The sequence below is a fragment of the Mastomys coucha genome, unplaced genomic scaffold, assembly GCF_008632895.1.
Source record: "Mastomys coucha isolate ucsf_1 unplaced genomic scaffold, UCSF_Mcou_1 pScaffold9, whole genome shotgun sequence".
NCBI lineage: Eukaryota > Metazoa > Chordata > Mammalia > Rodentia > Muridae > Mastomys > Mastomys coucha.
This window is the reverse complement of record NW_022196915.1, coordinates 10,796,327-10,806,650: the sequence shown is the minus strand read 5'-3', so window position 1 is coordinate 10,806,650 and position 10,324 is coordinate 10,796,327. Positions and strand designations below refer to the sequence as shown.

The following is a 10,324-nucleotide window of genomic DNA, read 5'->3' as shown; positions in this document are numbered from 1 at the left end:
GGAGAAAAATCTTTTGCATTCGGGAATTCTGGGGGAGGAACATGGCTGGAGAAAGTGGGGGCCCGTGATCAATAAAAAGTTGGGAAGACCCATCCTAGAACGGGGTCAATCTATGGAGAGTCACTTTCTAAACGTGGCATGGTTGCAAGTCTAATGTCACCGCCCACTCCATCCCTTACATTTTCTTTGTGGAACACTTCTCTACCCCTAGTACTTTTGCCACCTCTACACTCCCCTCCCACTTTGGATCCCCGCAAATACAGCCAACAGCTCCAATCTGTACTATCAGGGCTGCACGTCTCAGAGTCCAAGGGACCTCTGTTTCACGCAACAGCCCCCTTTTGGCACTTGATGTGGCTAGAAGTCGCCTTAAGCTATTCCTGGTAGAGTCGCCCACAGCGTTAGGGCTCACATCTCAGATGTATGGTTGCTAAGCTTACTCTTAGGCTGAGGCCATATCCCTAGAGGGGTCCCTGCCCACCACCTAGCACTGGCTGGGGGTGGTGGACCGGCGGTGGGCAACGTTTGAGAGAGAACTACAGAATGAATAAAAGAAAGAACTGGGGAAAAAAGAGGGGACCTGAACTGGGTGCCTTCTTTTAGAGAAATTCTCATCCTAGAGGACTGAATAGCACCCACACTTTTGGACAGAGGATATATCTCTAGGTGGATTGTGCAAGACACTTATCTTGGTTGCCAAATGTTTGCGCCTGCTCTAGTAAAGTTAATCCCAGGACCCCCTTGAGACATCCCAGGGCTCAGCAACTTGTAGCAGTGTGCAGCTGCTAAGGAGAAGAGTTAGGCTAAGGGGGGAAGGCCGACTATGAAACCCAAGGGCAACTGAAGCACTCTGTGTCATTAATTATACATCACTGTAGGTGCTGGGCTCAGCTGTGTTTTGTGGTAGCACATTTGTGTTTTGGAAAATACTGGTGTGTTGGAATAAGGGAGGAGAAAGAAAAAACAGCCTTCCTTCTTTGCTTCCTCTTGGCATTGCTCTGGAAGCCTGCCATGGTGACAGGAGGGCTTTGTTTAGAGTCACCTTCTAGATGATGGAGGTTCCCCCTTCCTTTTCAAGGAGAAAGATCGCTGGCCTTCCAGAGAAGCCCTCAGATTAAGCAAGGTTCCTACAGCCTGACCCAGAGATGCTTTCTGCCTTACCAGACTTAACCACATAGCCTGATCATAGAATCCCATCCACTCATTCTTTCTCCTGCATCTTCAGCTTGTCCTGGGAGTGTCTCCCTCCCATCCAAGACTTGGCGACTATCTTTAGTTGCATGCATCTCAATTATTTTCTATATGGAAGTGAGTTGAGTTGGCTTTTTAAAAAACTACCTTCTGTTTTCAGAAAGTGAGCAAATTTGGTCATAATGAAACCTTTTTGTCTTCCTGAGGTTTTAAGTGGAGCGTCTATCTAGCATCTTTTTACTCTAGGGGGTACCCTGTGCCGGTATAGTGCTTGTCATAAAATGTTTCCTAAGGAATTTACATAAAGTATCTCTCTTCTAAATAATAGAGTAGCTTTTGACAGTTTTCTCAGAAAATGGGTTTTGTGTAACAATAATTAGAAAAACAATCCATCACCTATTCATCTACTTATTTTTTAGCTTCAAGACCAGCAGAGTGCACACAGTAGAGAGTTTCAATACAGAATCACCCTGGAGATGATTGTGGTTGATTGGAAAGACTGAAGGCCAAGACAGAATAGAATCAAGCTATTTTTGGTACTGTGAGTTCTTTTAGAATCGTGCCCAGTTTTCTTAATACCTGCCTCTTGATTAGTTCAATTAAGTTGTGTGTATACTCAACTCCCTTTACCTAATGATGGTAAGCGGGAAGTTTTAGGAGCTTCCCTTTCTACCTTCTGGGCTCTGCATTTGTTTTGCAGTTACTCCTCTCCTCTTTGCTTTCCAAGTATTTAATAGTTTTGTCAAGACTCGGAAGAGAATAAAGAATTCAGCTCAAGTTTAGAACTCTTGTGACTGCCAGTCTCTATAAGCAATCCTCTGCTGCATTTCCACAGAAACTTCTGGCCACCCTCGAGCCTCTTTGCCCACCCCAGCCCTTATCCAGGCTCAGTGTGGCTTACCAGGAGCCGGAGTTCTGGGGACGGTATCTTCTCAGCATCTGAAATTCTCGGGTAGATGTGGAATCCTATACATTTGTTCTCCAGGTCTGCACCATGGGTTTTTTTTGGTCAAAGGAACCCAAGACTGTGGACATATATCTTGGGGTCTCTTCATTTGTACCTTTGGTCTCCAAATAACACATAGCTAGTGACTTCATTATTATTATTTTTTAAAAGGGTTGTAAACTTTTGGGGAGAAGTAGGGGAGGAATGAAGAGTATTTATACTGGGTGTGGTGGCCTGCACCTGCAACTCCAGAGTTTTGAGTCAGCTTGGACTAGGTAGCCATAGCCTGTCTCAGATAGTAGGAGAGTGAAACAGAACAACAGGCACACAGCAAACCTCACCACCCACCCCTGATTGGAGCACTGTTCTTTGCTGAGGATTTTCATGCTATTGTTTCTTTCTACCACCCTGGATTGCATCAATGTGTGCTGGTCATTTGGGCACGGGTTTTTCGGTTTCAGTCTAGTTCTAGATTGTATGGAGCCAGGGAACTGTTCAGGCAGTCTGTATAAGCCATTTAACCTAACTCTGGTCTTTGGGAAATCTGAGGATTGGACCCCGTAAGTTCCAATCCCCTCCCTTCCTTGGGATCACACATAGGAGAATGGAAGAATAGAGCAGTTTGAGGAAAGATTTTAAGCTCAGCTTTGCAGTGCTTCCGATTCCTTTGGATACCTATGTGTCCCCCCTCCTTGTTTTATTCATCTGCTAGTGTGTGGTCTACTTCTCTTTAAGTGTTTGGAGAAATAGTCCACTTGTGGATGGGCCTTTGGTTTGCTGCAGGACCTGCACATGGCAAGGCATAGACTAGTCCATAATCCCAGTCACGGCTGTCATCCCTATCTTGGTCAAGGATGGTCTGCATGTTGTGAATTATTGAGGTGTTGTCTCCATGGCTATGTCGGAGAAAACGACACATTTTCTCCAACAAGCTCGTGACTAATATAAATATCAGATCCCATTATGGCTTAGTAATTACTCAGGGTCTGGTCTGGTGCATTCAATCAGGACTGCGGCATCAGCACCCTGGAACTCTAGAATCCAGATTGGCCTCAGTGCCTGGTTTCCTCTTGTCTTGGCAATTGCCAGCACTGATGACCTCCACATACTCTTTTGTGGTCAGATCACTTAGGGTGCTCAAGGAGATACTGTTAGCCCCCCAGTCATGAGGGACTTGACCTGTTCTTCTCCAGATAGCTTATTCTCATTGGTTATTAAAATTTTTAATTTTGTTTTATGTGTATGTACCTGAGTACATGCATGTGCATCAGGTGCATGCAGGAGCCTGTGGCAGTCAGAAGAGGGGTTAAGTCCCCCGGGACTGGAGATTCATATGTCCGTGAGCCACCATGTAGGTGCTGGAAACCAAACCTGGGTCTTCTACAAGAATAGTAGGTGCTTTTGACTGCTGAGCTGCCTCTCCAGAGCCGTTGTGGTCTTGTCTATTTTTATTTTATTTTGATGGATATTTTAGACTCTACAGTTAATAGACCCAGAGTAAAGGCTGTTGCTCCCACTCAGGAGATATCTTTGGCTGACTGTGAGCCTTATTTCCTCATCTGCCAGAGGAGCCCACAGACACTTACTCCGTAGAACTCCTATAAGAAACATCAATAACATGAGTGTCTAGTGCCTAACAAACACCTGGCACGAGCAGGCCTCTTGGAAGTGAGAGTTACCACCGTTGCACCAAGTGAGAAGCTGTTTTCGCTGGTTCGTTAAACAGAAGCTGCAGAAGGAAGGGCACAGACTAGAACAGATAGAATTTGGGAACCAAGAGGAGCCTCTAGACCTGGCTAATTGAGTCCAATAACCTGTCCAAAGTCACACTGAGTTTGGGTCTCTTGGCTTTGGGTTGCTTCGAGCGAGGGGTGATTAGGATCTGGTAGGTGAAGAAAGATCTATGGAGGATGCCCTGACAATATGGTTGATGTGTTGATGATGGGGGTGTGGGTAGGCCCTTGATGGTATTGGTGTCTCAGAGAACAGGGCTGAAGAAAAACATTGTAACAGGCACCTGGAGATGTAGCTGTTCAATAACATGTCCTTGAAGAGGGTAGATTCCATCCCTGGTAGCCCAGGAAGGTCAAAGCTCCCAGAACTATGCTCCCTGCCTCCCAGGGATGTTGCAGTATCCTAAGCATGGTGCTGTGCAACCAGACCAGCTTTTCCTTGGCAGTCTCTACAGCAGGATTTCCCAAAGTATGTTCTGGCCCTTGCCCTTGAAGTTACCTTGGGAGAAATTGGTAGTGAGGGCCCTGGCTGAGCCTCTTCTGGGAGGATCTCATCATAGGTTTGCAGAAGTCTGGCTGGTAGGGAGCTTGCTTTAAGCATCCTTTCTCTCCCCGTCCAGAGCCCCCTGCCCCCCGTAGTGGCCAAGAGTCAACCTGTGACCTTGGCAAGGACTTCAGTGGAGGTGCCTCAGTTTCCTTCCTGTCAGACTGAGACTCATAATAAGAGCACAGCTCTGTGATTCTTTCCCTAACTTTACTGCAGTGTTCATGGTAGACATGAGGTTCACACTTTCCTTGCCTGAGCCTGCTGCTTCTTCTAGAGGAAAGGAAGAGATACCCTGCTGTTTGGCCTGAGAGAGAAGGGAGGCCAAGCCTTTTGCACCCTTCCCTTGGCCTCTCTCCTCTTTGCCCCAGAACAAGCTACTGTGCTCTTTGGACTGGGATATTCAGTAGGTGCTTAGTAGCAGGCAGTAAGTGCTTGCTCTAGGGCTCCCTTGCTTGTACCACGGTCTGGTCTTCTCTCTGTCTCTTTGAAGCAGTTGAAATGACATTGGATTATAATGTCAGGGCCTCTTTCCCAAAGTGGGTAGCAGGGATGCCCTGACTCTCAGTGGCAATGGCTGTGCTAATCTGTGAATCACAACAGCCAACACTACCTTCTCGGGACTTGAGAACTGAGGAACCTCTAGAGAGACTCCTTTTTGGTTCATGGGAAAGGTTTGTGTTTGTGCAGTGACACCATAGCCCTGGGGCATCGTGGAGGACTCTGAGACTTATGGAGAAATTTTTCAGGGTCAGGTAAGGCCAGTCTCCTGCAGAACCTCTGAAATTCCATTGCTGTACACAGCAGGAGTAGGCCAACAATGTCCCCTTCTTCCAGATGCCCTGAGTTGCTGTATTCCTGGCTTTGGGCTCAGTGAGAAGAAAATTCAGGCTCCCACCCTCGTATGCCTCGCTTTGTGAGAAGAAGGTCTGAGGAATGTCAGCTGGGCTCAGGTTTCTGTCTGCAAGGGCTGAAAGAGGATTCTTTAACTTTCATGTATACACAGGTCACCTGGAGGGCTGGGGAAATAAATGGTCTGATACAGAAGGCCCAGGGAGTAGTCTGAGCAGCCTGAATGGTCGTGTTTCTATAAGAGGCAGGCATTGCTGATGCTATGCAGAGCCTGATGTGAATGAACAGCAAAGGCAAGTCATCTCTGAAGATGGGCTTATCATGGAACATGTACGTTCCTAGCTCTTCTATGGCATGAAGGGGCCAGAATGGACCAGAAGAGGAAGGTTTGCCAACCTCAGGCAGTCAGGGTGAGAGAGTTAGATGAGCTGCTTTTGGGTGGAGGGTGGACCTGCTGTGGGGTTGGATGTTCACTACTAAAGCTTTGGGGCTGGCTTTGTGGTAGCCAGGGTGGCTTTCTGTAGTTTACAGGGAGCAGCATGCCAGCTACCAGCCAATGTGCGGATTCTTCTTGCCAGTTGGTCACACTGTGAGGGGTGTGGCTTCCCAAAGTCCAGGGTAGACAGTTAGCCAAACCACCATCTTGCAAAATTAAAGGCTACAGCCAGTGAGTGCCACATGGTTGTGTGGTGGTCCAGGAGGTCAGTTGTGAGCTACTCCTACTGGAAGGGTTCAAATCAGGGCATTATCCACAGGGACCTAGGGTGGACCTTACCAAATTCGAGGGAGCCTCAACTTTAAAGATGCCTTTGTGGGGAAAGAGTGCCATGTTCCTTTGCATCTCTCAAGGATTCTAGCAGGCAACAGTGAAAGTAGTGCTCCCTCCCCACATCTGCCCCCCTCCACACCCCCTCCCCACACACACTAGAAGGGATTTCACAGCTCCAACTGTCTGGGACTTGAGATGTTCTTTTTAGGTTGTTCCATGGTCAAAGGAGGGGAACATAGAAGAAGCTTTCATCAGGTCTCTGGCAGCCATATGAAGAGTGGCCCTGTACCTGGAGGCCCGAAGACCTTCTGGTTAATGTTAACACCATTGGCTTTGCCTTTATCAGAGAATAATACTGTGCCAGAAACTGAGCCAGGTGCCAGGGAAAAAAATAACGAAGACTGGTTCTCACCTCTTGCCCATTTGGATTCAGAACTGTCAGACTGAACTGAGCTAAAACCAGGTCCCTTCTCATGGGGTGTGTACAGCTGTGAGTGACCCCGAGCTGTCTTCAGATTCCTTGAGGGAGGGAAGTGAGTTATCTAAAAGGAAACACAAGACACTTAGGGTGGTGGGGATAATGGTAGGTGCAGATTCATGTCTCTGCTTTGTGTGTGTGTGTGTGTGTGTGTGTGTGTGTGTGTGGCCAGAGCACAATCTTGGGTGTCATTCTTTAGTCATTTAAATGGTATTTGTTGTTGTGTGTGCATGCTGTGGCACACATGTGGAGGATAATCAGTGTCTAGAAGTAGGTTTTCTCTGTCTGCCTTTATGTGGGTTCCAGGGATTATACCCAGGTGGTCAGCTTTACTTGCAACCACGTCTAGATGAGCCATCTCATCAGCTTCACCTTTTTTTTTTTTTTTTTATGGAGACAATCTCTCCCGATGGTCTGAATTCACCAAGTAGTCTAGGCTTGGGGGCCAGTATAGCCCAGTGAGCCCGACTCCCCCTCTCAGCAGTGGGAGTCCAAGCCTAGCTTTGTACATGGGTCCTAGGCATCTGAGCTCAGGTCTTCATATCTGTATGGCAAACACTTTATTGACTGACTGAACCATCTCTCCAGCCCCATCTTTCTATTTTTTTGGTGTCAATTATCAGAGAAGCTCTGAGAGGGAGGGAGGAGAGGGGAGGGGGAGAGGCTTGGTGACAAGCTTTGGTGATTAAATTATAGATAGCTTGATTCATCCTATATTTTAATTATTCACACCACCACAGTGTCTTGACTAGTGGGTGAAAAAGACTTAGTGCTCTTGGATGACTGTGTGTGAGTTTTGGGCAAGGGGCAGAAGTAGAGTTTCAAAATAATGCTCTTGTTCAGATGGAAGTTGCATTGTGTTTGGCATTATTTGGTAATTGTCTTTGGGACATTATGTCTAATTGCCAATTTGGAAATGTAATTGGCACTCTAGGGCCAGAATGGATATACTTAACGTCCTCAAGCCAAACCTGGGAGCCATCTTCCTGTACCATCTCATTACCTGTGTGACGAATGCTTCTGGACGTAGCCAATGCTGAAATTATTTAAAATATCTTATTTACTTTCTTTCATTTTTTGCTTTTGTCTTTGAAGAACTGAGTATAGAACCTAGGGCCTCAAGCATGCTAGGCAAGCACTCTAGTACTTGAGCTACGTCCTTAACTGTTTTTCCATTTTAATTTGTGAGCACGTGTGCGTGCGTGCGTGCGTGCTTGTGTGTGTGTGTGTGTGTGTGTATGTGTGTGTTCTTTTCTGAGACAGTCTCACTATGTAGCCCAGGTTGGCAATGAATTTGTGATCTTCCCACTTCTGCTTCCTGAGTGCTGGAGGCCCAGGTGTTAACACCAATCCTGACACCCCCATATTTTGCCCATGTTGATTCATTGGCTTTTCTTACCAGGGTCCAGTGGACTTTCAACCTTAAAATGACCACCAGCATCACTTTCTTCTTCTCTGCCTTCCATCTAGGTGCCTTCCCCTTGCTTCCTTTTTCCACAGTGCTTTCTCATCCCAGGGAATTTCTGTGGAACCTGGTATCACTTAATTTTGGTCTTTAAAGATACACACCCTAGAGCACAATGCTACCATTTAGGCAGAGATAGCTAGAGGAAGGGCTACATGATTTATCTCTGCTCAGAGTTTAATTTGCAGAGCCAAAGTTTTTTTTTTTTTTTTTTTTAAATGAACAATTGAGTTGTAACACTGAGTGTGGTGATGTAGACCTGTGGTCTTAGCACTTGGGAGGCTGAGACAGCAATATCACTAGTTCCAGGCAGCTCGACAGTGAGACTTTGTGGCTGGGGACAGGAAGAAAGATTGTGACTTAAAATAAAATCTCTCCCATACATGATGATATCTGGAGCTATAATTTATATTTTAATATTACTAATGTAAATATTTACCATTATTATTTTTATTTATGTATGCTCATATGTGCCTGTGGCATCCAGAAGAGGGTGTCTGATCCTCCGGAGCTGAAGTTACAGGTAGTTTTGAGCTGATGTGGGTGTTGGGCATAAAACTTAGGTCCTCTGAACGAGCAGAGAGTAGCCTTAACCACTGAGCCACCTCTCAGCCAACCACAATGTTTGCATAAGAGGTTTAGGGCAAGGTTTTATGAGATATTCTTTTCAGAGTTGTAGAAAGCCGTTCAGGCATGATGGATCTGCCTTTGACATACATGGGTTACCAGTGGGGAGTCTGAATATCGGTCATTTTCCTTGCCATATCTTCTTCTTGTTCTCCTGTCCTCCTGAGAGCAGGAACTGCTCTCTCCTTGTTTGGGAGTGAACTTGAGTGTGGGAGGACTGGAGTGGATGGTGGGCTTGTAAACTAGGTGGTTGGTGGGCAACAAAGTCAACCACAACTCATGGTGAGTGAGAGTTTGGAGGTTTCCCCAAGTGCTTGTGCTCTTCTGCTCCCCCAGCAAAGAGGACAAGTGCCCGTGATCTCCTGAGGCCACCACTGCCCACCTTACAATGGACCTGGCAAGAGCTTTCCCATTCCTCTTTGTTTGTGACCCATAGCTGGGACACCCAGAGTAGTAGATTTCATAGCCTGAGTGCAGGCCTGGATGGCAAAGACAGGTGGTATATGGATATTGCCTACTCTGTGGTGATGTCAAATAACCTTGCCTGTGATGCTTCGGTGCAGGCAACTTGTCCTCTCTGGTCACTTTTTGGGACCCGCCTTCTCCCTGTTTTCTAGTCCTGGACATTTGGAAATGCCTAGTCTCCAGTCTGCCTGATGGTTGTGATTGTGGGGATCAGTTTAGTCTGGCTGCAAGATGTGAGTAGAGTTTGTGTGTGTGCGCGTGCATGTGTGTGTGTGTGTGTGTGTGTGTGTGTGTGTGTGTGTGTGTAAGGAGAAATGGGATTATGAGAGGGGGAAAAGGTCTAAGAAAAAAAAGGGTATAACAAGAGGGGGATATATAGGTAGATGGTGCCATAAAAGCAGAAGGCAAAACTATTTTGAGGGAGGAGGGGACCAGCAAGGGTAAAGAATAGTGGAGGGTGCCTAGGGAGGACAAATAAAAAGTAAAGCATAGTGGACTATATGTATGAAAATAATGTCACATGGAACCCATTTCTTGGCATGCTAACTAAAAATTCATTTTAAGGAAGAGCTAGAAAAAGGGAAAACAGACAGGCACCCCCAGTAGCATACAGGAGACGATAGGGTGTGCAGAAGGATATAGACACAGTCACACTGGGAGCAATGACACTTCTTCTCAGGGAGCTAGAGGCTGGATCTTTGTGCAGAGCTTGTCTCCAGCCCCTTCTCCTTGGCCCCATTTGAATATATCAGGTTGCCTCACCTCCAAGGAGCGGAGTAATGGCCAGAGGAAACCACTGGGCACAGTGATTTTCGTCTCTGCAACAGTGCAGGTTTTCACGACACTGTGTTCGATGAACTGGGCCTGGTGATGATCACTACGGAGCAGCAGCAGCTCCCCTTCGCCTACTCTCTATGCACTTCCTTCTCAATGTCTACAGGAGCTGTGCTGGTGGCCTGTGAATCATAGGCACCACAGCAAAACAGGTGAAGGGTTTTTAAGGAATTCAGGAATGATATCTCTCACCAAACTCAAGGAAAATGCAAGAGTTTGTGTAGCCAAAAAAAAAAAAAAGAAAGAAAGAAAGAAAAAGAAATCCATTTCTTATATTCATTTGAAACCTGTTTTCTTCATAAGATTTATTTTTTGACTTCAATGGTTTACATTTTTACTTAACCCTGAGTACTGTATGTTCATTGAACAATGTAGAACATTGTAGAAATGAGGATGTAGGCTGGACAGAAGCATTAAAAA

General features: G+C 46.2%; 1 protein-coding gene across 35 annotated transcripts in view; it reads left to right on the top strand.

The window, feature by feature from the left end:
• Kcnma1 (potassium calcium-activated channel subfamily M alpha 1) overlaps window positions 1–10,324 on the top strand; it is a 744,152-nt gene that overhangs the window by 1,893 nt on the left and 731,935 nt on the right. The window lies entirely within an intron of this gene.